Here is a 19,792-nt window from a genome sequence, read left to right as displayed (position 1 = left end):
TTCTGATAATTAAAATTTTAAGTTTCTCTTACAATGTCTCGGTGTCATCATGTTTGTTTAACATGGAGTGTCTATCATGTGCCAGTTTGTCACCCAAGGCATCAGAAATGCTCCTGAAGGACTGAGGAAGCTGTGCCAGAACATTACAAATTTGGCCTCTACAACGGCGATGTAGACTCAAAATTCGCATTGTTCTGGCACTTCTCCCCTAGCCACTCAGCATCATTTCTGATGCATTTATAATGAAGTTGAGCACACTAATTGTGAGAAACAGTAGTTTATAGGATAAAAACACCTTTAATCATGTGTAAAAATATAGTGTTTATCATCTAATGCATCCGAATTGCTCCTAGAGGACTGGGGAAGCTATGCCACAATAGTGCGAATTTAAGCTCTGCAGCAGCGATGCAGGCTCAAAATTGGCACTGCTCTCCTATCCACTCAGGATCATTTCTGATCCATTTATAATGAAGTTGAGTACACTAATTGTGAGAAACAATAGTTTATAAGATAAAAACAGCTTTAATCATGTGTAAAATTACATTGTTTGTCATCCAATGCATGAGAATTGCTCCTGGAGGAATGGGGAAGCTATGCCAGAATAGTGCGAATTTAGGCTCTGCAGCGGCGGTGCAGGCTCAAAATTCACACTGTTCTGGCACTGCTTCCCCAGCCACTCAGGATCATTTCTGATGCATAATGAAGTTGAGTACATTAATTATAAAAACGATAATTTACAAAATAAAAATACCTTTAATCATGTGTAAAAATACATTGTTTGTCATCTAATGCATTAGAATTTCTTCTGGAGGGCTGGGGAAGGTATGCCAGAACAGTGCAAATTTGGGGTCTACAGTAGCGGTGCAGGCTCAAAATTCGCACTGTTCTCGCACTGCTCCCCCATCCACTCAGAATCATTTCTGATGCATTTATAATCAAGTTGAGTACATTGATTATGAGAAACAATAATTTATAAGATAAAAATACCTTTAATCATGTGTAAAAATACATTATTTATCATCCAATGCATTAGAATTGCTCCTCAAGGGCTAGGGAAGCTGTGCCAAAACAGTGCAAATTTGAGCTCTACAACAGCGGTGCAGGCTTAAAATTTGCACTGTTCTAGCACTGCTCCCCCAGGCTCCCAGGGTCATTTCTGTTGCATTCACAAAAACATTGATGGTACAAACTAGAAAAAACAATGATATACTTAATGAAAACAAGTTTGCAAAAATTGTATTATCTTTACAAAAGATTTCTTACAATATTGAGCTTCCTTCTCTTGTTATTGGGTAGAGTGTGCTCAAGGAGTGATTGGGCTATTTCTTGAGGATCCTCTATGTCTATGCTTTTGGCTATACCTATACGAGCAAGAAGTTTACCCCTTAATCCAGAACCAAAAACATCGAAGGCAAGGGATTTTTTAATCAAAACTATACATTTGGTGCTCTGTGCCATAGAGACTACACAGAGCACCTTAGAGAGGGCTTTGAAAACGAAGAGAGTGAAGGCAGATTGAGGGGTGTAGTCCCCGTGGATAATGGCAATGCCATCCCCCACCAAGATAGTGTGCCAACGCAGCATCATGTCCATGGACCTTGGCCTGGTCTCTGCTCTCTCGCCGCCTCTCTCAGCAACAAATGCGTCAATTTTAACCACTCTCTGTAATCAAAAGAAAAATCAAAATATTTTTCTATACATAATTACAAATGTTTCTAGGTTGTAAAAGGTCGAGTATTACCTCTTGCTCAATGTCTTCTTTTGCCAAAGTGCTGGTGGGGGCGGAGAGGTCAATCGAGAACTTAGCCTCATCCTTTTTTGGTGCTTTGGTCCCCTCCATCACTCCAGTATAGCAAGGGTTTCCTTTTCAGCCTCTAGCTTGTCTTGTAAGGTTGTGAATTCCTCCTGTGGAACTAGGGCTTGCTCTGTGGTCTCAACCACAGTTTCCTTGACCAAAGCAACTGTCTCTGCGATAGATTCTCCAAGGAGTAATATAGCACTATCTAGGTGAGGACTATCTAGGTGAGGACTGAGGTTGGACGTATCAAGGTCCACCTCACATCGCATGCATATAATGCTGAAGCATTCATCCATTCTCAAGCCAGTTGCCTTTTCAAGGTCATGAAGAAATAGGTGTTCTTCAAGGTCATGAAGAAATAGGTGTTCTTCACCTTCCACCACCATAATGGTGCTCAAGAGATTGATCTCAATCTATGGCAGCACCTTGCTCTCCTCGTGTGGGGAAGATGGCCCCGTATCTTCTACTACATTGGGCTGTTTGGCTACAGATTTTGCACCCTCTCGAAAGTGCTCTGATGCAAGCTGCTCTTCCACAGCAGTACTCGTTCCTACTACCTTCACTTCCTTGTCATCCCTCAAATACCCTGCCAACTGCAATGCAGGCATCTCCACCTCGTCATCCGAATCCTCATCATTAATGAGGAACACAAAAGTGGTGAGTCACGAGAGGAACCTAGTTCCTAAATTGCCATTCCAGATGTCGATGAAGCATTCAAGGGACTGGATGTAGGGGTGGGCAAATTGTTGAATGTACTTAAGCAGCTCAACAAACACCCATCGATCATTGGGGAAATTGGGAAAGGAGATGGAGTGGGGAGCCAAGTAATGCTCCATGTATGCAATCTGCGTCTCATAATGTTGGGACGCAAGGGCGAGCGACTTTTCAAAGTCGACTTCACGAGAGAACATGACAAAGAGCTTGCTCTTGTTTGCCCACGGGCTGGTGGAGAGGAACTCACAGAAGTTGTCAAAGTGGGTAGCCATGTGAATGCAAAGAGATAGTGTGAGCTCGTGCTTGGTTTCTATCGCGTGAAAATGAGAAAGAAGGCACCTTTGGCTATTTATAGTTAAAATTTAAAGTTTGTCCTTTTCACACTAGACTGCTAGACAAAAAAATTACAGTTTGTAAAAATATTAAGATTTCAATTAAATAAAGGTTGGTTAAAAAAGATCCTGCTACAAAATTACAAGCATGTCATCTAATCTAAAATTGTTATAATGTCTTCATTTTTTGCCTCTCTTGTGACATTTACTTCATGTTGATCTCCATCTCCTTGTTGACTTGAAATCTTGTCATTGCCTTCACCTCGATCCTAAAACTCTTGCCCCTCACGTGCATCAAAACAGAGGGTATTTTCCCATATACTCAGTTCATCTTCAAGCTCTTCCACACATGCCTACTATGTGTTGGTTGGGCTATGCACCTTGCTGCTGCTGAAAATTCAAGGTCCCCCATTTGAAATGATTCTGAGACCATGGTTGTCCCTCTTTATGCTTCCCAATCTATAAAAATATAGAAAGTGGCACAATAACCAGAAAGTGTAAGGGTTAATTCTAGACATGTAGTGGAATTAGATATACATTTCTTCTCATCAACTTGAAACTTGACTCTTCCACATTGTCAAAGCCCATAATGCTAAAGTGTTAATGTAGGTCTGCTAGGCTCCAATGCTTTCTTGCTGCCACTCGCTCAATCCATCCATTTTGCATCATCACAGCTACCTCAATAGGCATAATTTCTTCTTTTGAGACTTGAAGTGGGATCCATGTCCCGTGCTTTTGCATCCATCTTTGGTAGTGCAGACGCATGTACAAAATAGAGCGTGCCTTCAAGTACCTCAAAGACACTGTAGAATCTACTACATTGCACTTGTACACATCACCTTGATGTGACCCCTCATTAACCTCCCAGCCCTCTCCTAGTAATCCTTGAATGAGGTCAGACCGTAACTTCTTACAAATATACATTGTTTTTGTTTGCTGCATTGGCATGGAATTGAACATGTGCACAAAAACATGTAAAGGACAAAACCAATTTAGCCCTATTGACCTAGATGCCTTTGAAAACTTGAGTGATGTCTTGATATCACTTACCATCTTAAAATTTAAGCATAAGATGGTCCAAGCATAAGATGGTCCAAGCATCAGGTTTGGGCCATTCGGGATTGTTAAGAGGGGGGTTGGGGATCTCTTCTAGCTTGCCAAATAAACTTGGTTTTTTATCTACAAAATATGAGTGAGAAAAGAAAAAGATATTGTTCTCTTACAAGATCACTTGGGCTTTGAGAGATACAAACATTGCCTCTCCAATGGATGCATGCATAGCATAGAAAACTCCAGTGAGGCTTTGGAGTGGTTGTTCCTCAACATAATTAGAGGGGAAAATATCTGCAAAGAGACATAAGAAATTGGAGAATCATAAGAAAATTTGAAACAAAAAATCCAATATTAGCATGTTGTTAAAGGTGTGTTTATGTTACACTGAGAGGGGACAAGATTAGTAATTAGGCCCCATTAGCAAACCAAAGCCTAGGGACCCTAGGGTCAAAGAAGTCAAAAATGTAAACCCAGCCCTCTTCCTATTGGTCCATCCCTAATCAAAAGTTAATCCAAGAGGCCCTCTTTGGGACCTAAAAATTCCTAATGTTCTCTTAGGAGGTTGCATGGACCTTCGGAGTCCTTGTTAAAAGAGATATCATATTTGAGAGCCTAAATTTAAGACTCTACTCCAAAAACGTATACAATTTAAGACTTTACTCTAAAAACGTATACAATTTATTAAAAGTTACACAAGGAATGAGAAGGAGAAACCAGATGCAAGCACTTGAGGGAAAAATAAAGAGGTTTAAAAGAACGCAACACTCTAATAAGGTCTAGGGAGAAACAAAGAAAGGGTATGCTGATACACATGGTAAAAGAGGGCATGAAAAACAATGACGAGGAAGGGCAAGTAGGTACAAGTGCAAACAAGTGTGTGGGTAAGAAGACTCAAATTTTGTGAAGCTCTTATGTGTTCAATCTTACTTTCAAGAAATTAAGAAGGTAGAAAATCATCTTTTCCTTAGCTTTAACAAAACTATTCTATAGGTTACACATTTTCCAGGAGTGCACAACATGTGATAAATTTTTCATCCCTTTCATCTTCCCTCTTTATACGTCTTGTTGAAAACCAGTTGAATGAATACAGGATTAGCTTCAGACCACAATTAGCAAAAAGCACCCATGAGATCTTCAAGCAGCCACAAATAATCACTACAACTGAATAATATTGTTGTAGCGAAAATAGCAGCGCTTTTATAACTAGAAGGGTACCAAGATATTGGGCCTATATCATTGCTAAAAATGCTGCTATTTTTATTGCATGGGATCACTTCTTAGCAACAAAAATTCACTGCTCATCAGCCAACGATCTTTCATTGTTCAGTAGCAAAATCTCACTGTTGTTTTTGCTATACTGAGCAACGATAGAACTGCCTAGAAAAAATAAGCTGGGGAAGACTGGGGAGTTTGCAGAGGACTCCCCAGTCTGCTTTAGCTATTTTTTAATTAAAACACAGTCACAATATTTTAATACAAACATAAACTTGAAAAAGATAGAAACTAAGAAGAATGCAAGTGATCCTATGCATAGAACCTATGCATAGAGTCTACGCATAAATCTCTATGCATAGAGCCTACGTGTAGAGCCTATGCATAGAGTCGTATGCATAAAGCTCATGCATAGAGCCTTATGCACAAAGCTCTACATATAGAGCCTACACATAGAACTCTACGCATAGACCCTATGGATAGAGGTAAACCTTAGCTAAACCTACACAAAACACCCAAGGGTGCAATAAAGGTACAACTTGAATAAGCAATTAAACAAAAAGGAGAGCTTATCTCTTTTTTGTGAAGACGAAGGAAAGAATTAGTGCAAGAGCTATAAAATAAAAGATTAAACAAAGTAATTAGTTGATTAAACATAAGCTTTATGCAAGCCTATGCATAGAGCTTGCAAGAAGCCTATGTGCATAAATAAGCCTATGTGCATAAATAAGCATAAAACTCTATGCAAAGAGCTTGCAAGCCTATGTAAGCTTTATGCATAAAGCCTATGCATAGATTAAACAAGCCTATGCATAAAGCTTGTAAGATCTATACATAAAGTGTATCCATAGAGCTTGCAAGCCTGTGTATAATCCTTTATGGAAGCTTATGCGTAGGCTTTAACCCGGCACCCAAGGGTGCAATAAAGTAAGATAAAACCATAAACAATTAAAACCATAAACTAAGATCTATACTTTTGCCAGTAACACTCTATTCTCTACTCTGTATTAATTTTTATACACTTTACAGGTGATTTAGTCAGTTGGCAGCCATCCAAGGTTGCATTTAGTGAATACTCAGTCTTTGTAGTGTGTTGAAAGATTTTGCATTTGGTAGGTAGAAAGTCATGGCTAGCAGTAGTGATGTATTCGACATGTTGTCTACTAAGGACAAACTTGATGGGACTAACTACCCATTGTGGTCCTATATGATGAGGCATGTATTGGTTGCTAAAGGCCTTTGGAATGTGGTCAGTGTTAGTGAAACTCGTCTTGTTTCACAACTACTAGTGCAACTAGGTGCTACAGGTACATCTAAAGTAGAATTTGATATACAGATGTGGTTCCTCTACATGCACCACCAGTAACTCCCACTACTTGTCAAAAAAGATGGGATGGAAGAGATGCACATGCACATGCATTGCTTGCACTTTCTATGAAACGAACCATTATTCCTCATATTCGGTCATGTAAGACTTCAAAACAAGCATGGGATGCACTTTCTGCATTATACCAGGTGTGCAATGAGGCACGTGTTGCATATCTACGCAAACAGTTAGAGTCTGAGCACATGAATGAGAGAGACTCAATGGATAGCTTCTTGACCAAGATCAAAGATTTTAAGGAGTAGCTTGCTAGTGTGGATGAGATATATCCTGATAGTACATTCGTGCCCACAATTTGCCTTAAAATCTTTGACCAAGATCAAAGATTTTAAGGAGTAGCTTGCTAGTGTGGATGAGATATATCCTGATAGTACATTGGTGTCCACAATTCTCAATGTATTGTTGGATTCTTATCAGAGTTTTGCCTCTACCCTTAGACTCATGATGAAGGGAAATCCAAATGCCCTTACATTTGATGAGATGGTTTCAGTACTCTTGCAAGAAGAGCAATCTAGGCAAAACAAATCTAATATGCGAGTTGATGACCAAGCTTTTATTGTTGCCAATCAGAAAGGCAAAGGTAAAGCTTCTTCTGCATGGTGGCTATAAGCCAAAGTCAAAATCCTCAGTTAAGGATATAGAGAAAGAGGGTGATAAGCCTAAAAACAAGGGCAAGTGTCACTCTTACAAGAAACTAGGGCACTACGTACATGAGTGCAAGAAAAGGCTATAGAAGGAGAAAAAGAAAGAATTGGGCATGGTTGTGGCTAATGCATCTGCAGCAAGTGCAAAGAAGAAGGAATCTGCTAGTTTTTTTGAAGATTATTGGGCATGGACTGTACATTGCAGTTATGACCCTTCTGTTCATGATGTATGCATGTCAATGGCAATATTGGATGCTAGTAAGCACCTTACTTCTCAAAAAGGTCATCTCTGGAATCTGTCCCAAGTGCAGGAACCATCACATGTCTGAATGGTTCCTCATATCCTATCAAAGGAGTTGGTAGAGTTGTGCTCATTGCTGAAAATGGGGGCGTACTTACTCTTTTTGAAAGTTTTATATGTGCCAAGAATTAAGAAGAACTTGGTCAGTTTTAGCCTTAGCCTTGTTAGGCTTGATGGTGAAATTTGTAGATGACAGAAGTACAATTCAAGATAGAAATGACGGTTATTCTATCATTGCCTCAAGTACCTTGTTTCATGGCCTATATAAGATGGATGTATTTGAGAAGTTGCACCATGAAATTTGTGGATGACTGAAGTACAATTCAGGATAGAAATGACGGTTATTCTATCATTGCCTCAGGTACCTTGTTTCATGGCCTATATAAGATGGATGTATTTGAGAAGTTGCACCATGATCCTTGATCAGTCTCTATGACTCGTGCTATGAGTGATGGAGAATTACAGCATGCACGATTTGGCCATCTAAATTATGGTAGTTTGTTAAGCCTTAAAAGGCATGATATGGTGTCTGAGTTGCCACCTCTTGAGACCCCTACTAGACATGTAAGTGAGGGGTGTATTCTTGGTAAAATGCATTGGGCATCATTTCCAAAGGATGGATTTGTGAGATCTGTTAAGAAATTACAGTTTATACATAGTGATGTATGCGGTCCTATGAGGACACCATCTATTGGGGGATATCTCTACTTTGTCACTTTTATTGTTGATGATTACTCCAGATATAGCTGAGTGTATCCATTAAAGCAGGAGTCCGAGGTTTTTATGTGCTTTAGGCACTTCCTATCTATGGCTAAAAATGCATGTGAATGTAAAGTTGGCACCCTACATTCAGATCGAGGCGGGGAGTATATGTCCAAGGAATTTCATGCATATATGGTTGAAAAAGACATAAGGCATCAATGTATAGTGCCATACACACCTCAGCAAGATGGTGTGCGACTGAGTGGAAAAAAAGGTCTCTCATGGAGATTGTAAGGTTCCTCTTCAATCCTAAAAGATGTATAAGCTCTCCTCTCAGTCCCTGTAACCATTCCCTATTTCAGAATGCAAGAAAACATTGTTTTCTCTTGTTTTTGGCCTAGAGAGAGAAAATATTCTAGAGAGAAGTAATTTAATTTTGAGATATTTTTGGATACAAAGTTTCTCCTTATATCTAAGATGAATTCCCCTGAAACAGAAGTTCCAAAATAATTTTTCAATGTGCATTAGAAATTAATTGAGTATGTGTATTAGAGACCTTAGCGTGAGGGTCCACATTTGCAAAAAAAATTGATTAAGGTCCAAAGAGTGTTCTAAAGGGTCAATAGGATTAATCCAAGTGTTTCACTAAGAAAAATGCAAAGAATAAAAGAAAACCCCCCAAAAATGAGTAAATTCTCACATAAGATGAAGAGTTGACTAAGTATTGGGTTTATTAATTTAAAAAATAAGATTTATTAGTAAAAAAATAAAATTTTGACACTTCAATAAGGAGGGAGGGGGCTCATGAAGGAGGAGCTTATTTCACATCATTACACCATATTTTTAATTCAAAAAAATCAGATATTTCATCTCTTCTCTCTCCTCCTTCAAACAGGATCAAAAAAGTTAGCCAAACTGGTCCAAATCTTGTCCAAACTACATCAAACTTAAGCTGGAAGCCTAGATAGAACCTAGTTGGACTTGGTTAGTAGCCTCCCTCACCTATAAATAGACCCTCATTCCTTTGTATTTTTTTCTTTGGGTATTTACATGCCAGTATAATTTTCAAATTAGTGTATGTTTATTATACCTAGAGCTATTTTGCCTCTCCTTTGGGAAGCTTTGGAGCTTCACTAATCTTCATCCACTCTTGGAGATTACCCTCTCCATCTTGGTGGCCAAGCTTCTCTTCGGGACTTCACTTCTCTCTAAAGAATCAAGCAAAAAACCAAGGGTAAGCCTAAATCAATGGTGTTTTTCTATCTTTTTCAATGGTAATCATCTTCCCAACCTTTCTAATGCTTGGGAAGCATTTTAATCAATGGTTTTTTTCTTAAAACCAATCTTTTAGTGATTCATAATGTTTAATGGATTAATGCTAATCTTTTATGCTTAAATATAATATTTTTGATTAGTAAATCTCTCTTTTTGTAAGAATACTCACCTTTTTGGTTGAATCCTTCTTGGAATGATGGATCTTAGTGTTAATCTCATTTTCTTAACCAAAACTCTAGGCTTAACAAGCTAGAGATAGAGATTAAGCAGTTGAAAAAGGGCTTATTCTAACATTCTTGTAATTATTTTCTTATAGGAATGATAAATGGATATTTTAAAAATAAACAAGAGGTTAAATGTAATTATGCTCATAATTATGCTTAGGTATGCATAATAAATTTTTAGTTTAAAAGAGGAAGTCCCACCATTATGTATTGAAATTTAGAAGTAGAATTTTGAGTATTTTCAAAAAATGCAGTGAAGCTATGGCAAAATTTTACCATAAAAAAATGCATTTAATTTTTATGCATAAATTTGATAATTCAAAAAGAGAAATTCTCATCATATTCTATGCATAAGCATTTTAATTCAGGATAAAAGAGGGATTTTTGTTGCATTTATGGAAAATACATTTATAGTATTTATGCATAAATGTTTAAATAGAGAAAAGAGGAATGTTTGTTATATTATTTTTTTAGTATGTGCATGCCTAAAAATTTAGATGCAAAAAGATAAATTTTCATGATATTCTATGTACATACATTTTAAATATTAGAAGAGAAATTTTCATGATATTCTATATACATACATTTTAAATATTAGAAGAGAAATTTTTGGTATATTTCAAAATAGGTATATTCATGTTATGTATATACATGGGTATTTTTATTTATTTATTAAAAAAAAGAAATTTTCATCGTACTTTTAATTAGAAAAATGCATAAATTAGTTTCAGTGTTAAAAGAGAAAGTACATAAATAATGTAGGGCATATTGATGCCGAGGTTCAATTGGAGAAAAGAATAATTTAGAATATTGCTATGAGAATAATTCAATAAAATGATGTATGCATATTATATCAGTCACACAGAAAAAGAAATCTCCTCATTAAAATTCCATTATTCTCAAATAAAAGTATTATGACCAAGAATGAATGAATTTTAGTTTTTTTTGGGGATTTTACCCTTACGATTAGAAACCACAGTTATTTTATCAGATAAATAAGAGAAAAATCTTTAGGAAATAAGTCTAAGATTAAATCCGAGTAATTCAGGGTTAGACATTGCGCCAGTGAGAAAGGTGGGTCAGTAAGATGCCTGCCCATCTCTTGAATCAAAAATTAAACCAAGTCTTGTGACCATTCCCATTTCTTCAGTACACAAAGAATGGATAACCGGCTGATTTAGAGAAGTTTTCCCTAAGACCCGAAATCGTTGAGAAATGACTTATAAATTTGTTGTAATTGATGGGTGGATCACCGAGATACGAGATTCGTGATTTTCATTAAGAAAGTTTGGGTTTTAAGAAAAAGAGTCTTGTCAAATAAAACTCAACAGGAAATTCTTACTTTCATACAAACTCTATTTTTGAAAAAGGACTGTTTGATGCCAGAATGCTAGAGGAAGCATTTGGCTTATGGGTTAATCTAAGGAGAGTTACGTTGTTGCAACAACTAGCGGGGAGTCATCGAAGGACGTCTCTTGACGACAAAGCCTGCCAAGGTCTTGATGACCAGCCTCAGTATGGTGAAAAATGGTGCGCTTTCGGTACGATGGGTGAGGGCCGACGAAGCAGTCCTCCTGAGTGAAGTGCTAGGACACCTAAGGAGGATCCTAAAGGGTTCTTACCAGGCGATGCACGGGCTTGCGGCTGCTAAGACACCCATGCGTATGTCGAGGAAGATATTGATGGATTGGCGAGAAATTATCTAAGTGAACTGGAAACTTAAAATTCGATCTCATTGGTTGACTAGCTGGTCTTCAACGGAGAGTCCGGACGACATTTTGATTGTAATATCAAGGCAATAGCAATGGAAAGGACAACATTTTGATTGTAATCTGAGAGTGATGGAAAGGCAATAGCACCCCTCTTTATAGAAAAAAGAGGTACTAGTAGTCTGCCTCCCTCCTCACGACCCTGTTTTTTGTCTCCGATTTAGATACCTTCTTAGGAGAAGAAGGTGTATATTGTAGTGTGTTGTATACAAAGTATATTGTAGTGTGTTGTATACAAAGTATACAATGTTTTTGGGGTCCTCGGCACGATTCAGGTGCAATTCACATGCATTTTGGGCAGCGTAAGGTTTCTACAAATGTTCTTAAAAGGCGTCATTTTATATTAGTTCTGCTCAATTTTGGGTGTTTGGGTTGTGTAGTGGCAAAGATTTGGTGTGCAGCAGCATCTACAATGTCTTCAACAACATCGACCATCATCCTTTTGCCAGTAACACTCTGTTCTCTACTCTGTGTTAATTTTCATACACTTTATAGGTGATTCAGTCAGTTGTTGGCAACCATCCAAGGTTGCATTCAGTGAATACTCAATACTTGTAGTGTGTTGAAAGATTTTGCATTTGGTAGAAAGTCATGGCTAGCAGTAGTGATGTATTCAACATGTTGTCTGCTGGAGGACAAACTTGATGGGACTAACTACCCCTTGTGGTCCTATATCATGAGACATGCATTGGTTGATAAAGGCCTTTGGAATGTGGTCAATGTTAGTGAAACTCGTCTTGTTTCACAACTACTAGTGCAACTAGGTACTACAGGTACATCTAAAGTAGAATCTAATACAGATGTGGTTCCTCTACATGCACCACCAATAACTCCCACTGCTGCTCAAACAAGATAGGATGGAAGATATGCACAAGCACATGCATTGCTTGCACCTTCTATGAAGCGAAGCATTATTTCTCATATTCGATCATGTAAGACTTCAAAACAAGCATTGGATGCACTTGCTGCATCATACCAGGTGCGCAATGAGGCACACGTTGCATATCTGCGCAAACAGTTTGAGTCTGAGCACATGAATGAGGGAGACTCAATGGATAGCTTCTTGACCAAGATCAAAGATTTTAAGGAGCAGCTTGCTAGTGTGGATAAGATATATCTTGATAGTACATTGGTGCCCACAGTTCTCAATGCATTGCCTCGGATTCTTATCAGAGTTTTGCCTCTACTCATAGACTCATGATAAGGGGAAATCCAAATGCCCTTACATTTGATGAGATGGTTTCATTACTCTTGCAAGAAGAGCAATCTAGGCAAAACAAATCATATATGCGAGTTGGTGAAAGGAAAAGGTAAAGCTTCTTCGCATGGCGGCTATAAGCCAAAATTCAGAATCCTCAGGTAAGGATATAGATAAAGATGGTGATAAGCCTAAAAAAAGAAGGGCAAGTGTCACTCTTGCAGGAAACCAAGGGACTACATACATGAGTGCAAGAAAAGACTAGGGAAGGAGAAAAAGAAAGAATTGGGCATGGATGTGGCTGATGCATGTGCACCAAGTGTAGAGAAGAAGAAATCTGCTAGTTTCTCTCAAGATTATTGGGGATGGACTGTACATTGCAGTTATGACCCTTCTGCTCATGATGTATGCATGTCAGTGGCAAAATCAGATGCTAGTAAGCACATTACTTCACAAAAAGGTTTTTTCTCATCTCTGGAATCTGTCTCCCAAGTGCAGGAATTGTCACATGTGTAAATGGTTCCTCATATCCTATCAAAGGAGTTGGTAGGGTTGTGCTCACTGCTACAAATGGGGGCGCATTTACTCTTTTTGGAAGTTTTATATGTGCTAGGCATTAGGAAGACCTTGCTACAGCCTTAGCCTTTTTAGGCTTGATGGTGAAATTTACGGATGATAGATGTACAGTTCAGGATAAAAATGATGGTTATTCTATCATTGCCTCAAGTACACCTTGTTTCATGGCCTATACAAGATGGATGTATTTCAAAAGTTACAGCATGATGCTTGCTCAGTCTCTATAACTCGTGCAATAGGTGATGTAGAATTATGGCATGCACAATTTGGTTATTAAAATTATGGCAGTTTATTACGCCTTCAAAGACATGATATGGTGTCTGAGTTGCCACCTCTTGAGACCCCTACTAGACATGTAAGTGAGGAGTGTATTCTTGGTAAAATGCATCAGGCATCATTTGCAAAGGATGGATCTATGAGATCTGTTAAGAAATTACAGCTTATACATAGTGATGTATATAGTCCTATGAGGACATCATCTATTGGGGGATATCTCTACTTCGTCACTTTTCATGATTACTCCATTCATTAAAGCAGAATTCAGAGGTTTTTATGTGCTTAAGGCACTTCGTATCTATGGTTAAAAATGCACGTGAATGTAAAGTTGGCACCCTTTGTTCATATCCACCAGGGAGGAGTATATGTCGAAGGAATTTCATGTATATATGGCTGAAAAAGGCATAAGACATCAATGTATAGTGCCATACACACCTCAACAAAATGGTGTGGCTGAGTGGAAGAATAGGTCTCTCTACATGGAGATGGCACGATGTATGGTGAAAGCCCAAGATTTACCTCATGGTTTTTGGTTAGAGGCAACTAAGTGCACAAACTATGTGTTGAACAAATGCGCTACCAAGGTCTTGCAGTCTAAAACTCCTTTTGAAGCTTGCAGGAAGCCTTTTGTGGCTCATTTGCGTGTTTTTGGTTGTCTTTATTATCGTCTTATGCCTGAGCAACAACGTAGTAAGCTTGATGTGATAAGGCACTTAAATGCATATTTGTGGGATACTATTCAGAAAGCAAGGGATATAGACTCTACCATCCAGCCTCAAAGCGGATTTTGCTAAGTAGAGATATTGTTTTGTCAAAAACTCAGTTTAGCCCATGCTGCTTTCATACAAAAAACAGTAGAATGTATGCTCACAGGACATGTTTGATTCACTCCTACCTTTGTTTAATGGAGGGCAGCCATATAGAGCAATTGAATGCTCAACCAAGTATTGAAATTCAGCCTTTACATGTGCAAAATCAACTTGCAAATTAGTCTTTTGATGAGGTAATTATTGAGAATGTAGTGGATGATGAGGAGAGAGCAGCCATAGAAGAATCTAGGCATATGCCAAAATGGCTTGTGCAAACATTGAGGGATAGCAAGTTGGCAGCTTCTTTACCTAGCAGAACTCGTGCAGGTTCTCATCATGCAGATTATTCTCATGTGGATCATGTTCTCATTTCTACTTTATGTAATGAGGAGAAGCCTGTTTCCTTTGAGGAAGCACATGATGATGATCATTGGATGCATGCTATGCAGTATGAGTATAACTCTATACTCAAGAATGACACCTGGTATTTGATAGATCTACCTCATGGCAAGAAGGCAATTGGTACTAAGTGGGTTTACAAGTAAAAACGCAAAGAAGATGGTAGCATTGATCGCTACAAGGCCAGACTTGTTTACAAAGGGGTATGCCCAGCAAAAGGGCATTGATTATGATGAGACCTTTGCACCCACATCTTGTATGACTACCATGGTGTCTCATTGCTTTGGTAGCACATCATGGGTGGACATTAAGACTGAATTCTTGAATGGTGACTTACATGAGGACATATATGTATCGAAGCCTCCTAGTTTTGATGTGAAAGGAGAAGAGTCTAAAGTATGTAGGTTGAAAAAGGCTCTTTATGGCCTTAAGCAAGCTCCTAGAGCATGGTATAAGAAGATTCATGCATACTTCGTTTGTAAATGATTTTGCAACAGTCCAACAGAGAGTACCCTCTATGTGAAGAGGAGTAAGGACACATTTTTTTGTCATCATTCTATATGTTGATGACATGCTGCTCTCACGGGACCTGATATAGATCAGATTTCAGCCTTTAAGGCTGATTTGCAGGTCATCATTTGAGATGTCAGATTTGGAGTCCTTGCATTATAATTTAGGGATTCAGTTTATGCAGCGCAATGATGGCATTATTTTGCTGCAATCTAAATATATACAAAAGCTATTAAAGAGGTTTAATCTTGAAGACTGTAAACCTGTGGTGGCTACACCTATGGAGATAGGTACTCGACTTAGTCTTCAAGATGCAAGAGACTCTTTTGGTGCTAGTTTGTATCAGTAGACTGTTGGGTCCCTTCTATATGTATGCAACACGAGGGCAAATATACAGTATGTGGTCTCACAGTTGAGAAGATTTATGCATGGCCAAAGTACGAAGCATTGGTAGGCTATCAAGCGAGTTTTTCGCTATTTGTAGGGCACTGAGTATTTTGGATTGTTTTATCCAAAGGGGGGTGAGTCACAACTGCATGCTTTTAGTGGTTCATATTGGGCTGGATGTTATGACACACGAGTGTCCACTAGTGGGTTTTGCTTTTGCCTTAGTGATTCAGGTATATTATGGGGCTCAGCAGCAAGAAGCAGCCTACAGTGGCCACTTCCAGCTCTGAAGCTGAGTACAGGAGGGCAGCTATAATTCAATGTGTGTGGCTCAGATGTCTTATGGGGCTCAGCAGAGCAAGAAGCAGCCTACAGTGGCCACTTCGAGCTCTGAAGCTGAGTACAGGAGGGCAGCTATAATTCAGTGTGTGTGGCTCAGATGTCTTATGGTTGATTTGAGTGTTGGACAGTCGTATAGTACTACGATTTGAGTGTTGGACAGTCGTATAGTACTACGATTTTCACTAACAGCCAGAGCGCAGGAGTTGTTGAGCGAGGAACCGAGTGTTTCATGCTCGCACTAAGAACATTGAGGTGTATTACCACTTTGTTAGGGAAAGACTCTCTACAGCAGAGATCCTCTTTGTCTCTATGTGCCTACACATGACAACATGGCAGATTTATTCACAAAGGCTCTTTCTTATGAAAAGTTCAAAGCTTTTCGTAAAGCTTTGGGCTTACTACCTTTTCAGGATTGATCGAGCATATCCTATACATGTTCACATTATGACTCCAGGGGGGATTTGTAGCATTATATGGTAGTATTGTGTGTGAACACACTTAGGACCGTCATGGCACTTTTTCCCTCACTATGAGGTTTTTTCCCCATGCATATGTACACACTCTTATCTAATCATTTTGGGGTGTGTACTTAGCTTTTGTATCTGGCACACATTTGTTCATTCTAATCTAGTGAGTGTGTGTACTCTCAAGCTTCTCTATCTTGTGTGTGTGCATTGTTACAACCCTATCCCTAATTCCAACACTTCCAACCAGCTTTGTTAGAATCAAAATGGTGGTATATATAATATAAATTGCACCTCGAAGCAAACACATATTTAAAGATAGGGATGTTGAGGAAGAAATAGAAGAAGGTGATAACACCCCCAATGCTTTAGAAAGTAACTAAAAATATGCTCATGATGTAAATGTTATGGACGATGATGTCATTGAGAATCAATTAATATATACATGAGGAGGGCTCATCATCATCTAGTGGATTTACTGATAGTACTCTTATCCTTCTATGGATGGTAACGAATTTCCTTTTAATATTGTGTTTGGAGATATTAGAGATATGTAGACCTCATTTTAGAAATTGAGCCTTTGGAGCCATGGACCTTATATAGGATGAATAATCATAAAATTTCTATTATATTCTAAAATCAAATATATTCACTAATATTTTTGATAAAAAGTTGTAAGTAAATTTTGATGTAAATATCGACACACATTTCAACCCACATATCGATGCAAGTACCGAAATCTTCTACTGACAATAATGCTAAGGCCCAAGAGATCGCATACTTGAAAAAAACTATCTCGACAAAAACATTGCACATCATTACTATGGGTAGATCTCTTGTAGTGAAAGTTTTGAGTTTTTATACGCACCACCACTCCCATTTCTTTACCCTTTTTCCTCCTACACTGATGGGAGAATGTACATGCACCCTACTCCGAGAATCCTAATGGGGGAGTAGTATCCTTACCCTCGCTCATTACCCCTACTTATCACTTATCTTTTGTGAATATTTTTAGGTTATTGAATTTGTCTTATGTTTTATTTTGTTTGGTTTTCTAAATAGATTAATAATGTAAACATGTCATCAAAGAAAGGTCAATAGTTTAAGTCATCTCTCTGCTTTACCTTTTTTTATCTTATGCCATGTCATTGCCATCTTTCCTTCTTCTATACTAGAGGAAGAAGAGAGAGGTGTCGAAGAATACTTTTCTTGTTTTTGTCCTTATGAGAAGAAGAATAAAGGGAAGAAGAGAAAGAATCTCTTCTCTTTGGGGAGGTTTTTCAAATTTCTCTTCACTTTCTTTATATTGAAGAAAATGAAGAGAAAAATAAAGATATACATTAATTTTGGTGTTTGTTGGTGTAGATGTGTACTCAAAGGGGCGAACCACCCTGGCGTGCCTACAAAGGACCACGTGATGTGGCCATGAGAACGAAAGAAAGAATCAGCATTGTGCTAGGAGTGACTTGTGTGGATTGTAATAAGGATTATGAATCAGCATGTGTACTCGAAGGGGTGACCCACAAAGGACCGCGTAATTTGGCAGAAAGACTGGACCGCGTACTTTGGCCATGAGAACGAGAGAAAGACTGGTGTGGATTACAAATCAGCATGAGCATGTGCTATTAAACGAGAGAGAGAGAGAGAGAGAGAGTTTGTGTGTCTGCGCGCGCGCGCGTGTGAGAGAGAGAGAGAGAGAGAGAGAGAGTACGGACAAGCTGGCGGAGGCAGGACAGAGCACGAGAGAAATGCTTAGCAGGACAGAGCACGAGAGAAATGCTTAGCAGCTTAGGTCGGTGATCATGTCCTCCTCGACTCCACGACGAGTCTTCCGGCTATACATAAGAAGTAGAGCTCGGCACACCAGCGTATCGGCACCAACAACGCCTTTCCTCCACAACAACAACAGATTTAGCGAGATGTCTAGTTCTGCCCACGTAAGTACGTAGGGCGAACAATATATCATCAACTTCTAATTGGTATGATATTTGATTTTAGCCTCTTGTATAGCTGGTTATAGTAGCTAATTGAATAATTAGTATGCTTCATGATTCTGCAGGCTGATGCTTCATGATTCTTGGGCCTTGGGGGGGCGCTGGCGGTGACGCCTTCGACGAGACGGATGGCATAACTCAGGTGTTTCGAAGGTCACCATTTATTACACGGAAATACTCCGGGGCTTGGAGGTTGTGTACGGCAACGGAAGCACGAAGCACAAAGGAGGTAGGAGAGTAACGAGTTAGAGAGCGCCTCTCACAATTACGTCACGTTCTTCTACCTTAACTCGTCTTTTTAATATTGCTTTTCATTTCGTTCACGGCGCAGATCCAGTTCAACCCGGCAACGGGGGCGCTCGAGGCGTTAAGTAACATCTCTGTCACCGTCGCTCGTGATTCCGGATACTTCTCCGGCGATCCTAACCACATTGGCGTGGTGGCTGTGGGCCTCTCTGCCTCAACCGTCACCATCCAGTTTTCGAGTGCCAGGAATGGCCAGATTGTCCGACCCCAAATTCTTGGCTTCTTCGGCGGTGCCGGCACCAACATCGATCGCCTCGGTGTTTACGTCTCCAACGTTCGCGCCTAGCAGCATGTGGACGTCAACAGGCTTTGTGCAGGATGCCCAATAAGAAATAAAATAAATAATCACTCTCCGTGCACGTGAGACATGCATGCACAAATGCCAGACCTGCGTTTCCCAAAAAAAAAAAATGGTTCTGTTTCTCTACATGTGCTGTTGCTGTGATTGTTACACCTGTTGCTGTGATTGTGTGTAACAATGTATGTATCGTGTGCCGTGAGATTAATCTTTGAATGACCGCCGATCTTTCGTTCACGCAACCATTTTGTAACCATATAAAAACCTATATAGCTCTCGCGCGCGCTCTCTATCGCTAGATAGATTATGGATATGTACGTGTATACATGTACATATACGTATGCATGTATATGTAAAACAAAAGTTATCCCTAGTGGCGAAAAATAACTTTTAAATTGTCCTACATGGGAAGTTATATAGTATTAACTATGTAACTAAGGAAATCTATCTTGCAAGGTGGAGTAGAGGGGAGAGACACAAGATCCCAACGTTCAAGTTGTTCCTTCAATTATTCTCTAATCGTTATAATTATCTACAAGTCTACGTTTGGTTGGTGAAATAGACATTGCCTTCTATTTCACACAAATTATAACAATGATAGTAGATTGTAGAAACATCACATCTCCTTCTACTAAGTATATAGCTAACCATGCTAAGAGTATAGTAGATTACCCCCATAATGTGCTTTCACACTAATTCTTGTATCTCATTGGGCTTGATAGAAGCAAAAATTCCTCTATCGGCATTTGCATTAATCTCGGCATCTAGCTTCAGCTCAATTGTTTGTTATAACAGTGGTCATACATATTGCTATCATTTCAACTC

At 39.0% G+C, this 19,792-nt stretch overlaps 1 pseudogene; it reads left to right on the top strand.

Moving 5' to 3' along the window:
* Window positions 1-18,439: 18,439 nt before the first annotated feature.
* On the top strand, window positions 18,440-19,395 carry LOC147639601 (uncharacterized; annotated as a pseudogene).
* The last annotated feature ends 397 nt before the right edge of the window (window positions 19,396-19,792 follow it).

The sequence above is a fragment of the Cibotium barometz genome, chromosome 3, assembly GCF_041138505.1.
Source record: "Cibotium barometz isolate CiBa-2024 chromosome 3, ASM4113850v1, whole genome shotgun sequence".
Lineage (NCBI taxonomy): Eukaryota > Viridiplantae > Streptophyta > Polypodiopsida > Cyatheales > Cibotiaceae > Cibotium > Cibotium barometz.
The sequence above is the reverse complement of the archived record's forward strand: the minus strand, read 5'-3'. Positions and strand labels throughout refer to the sequence as shown.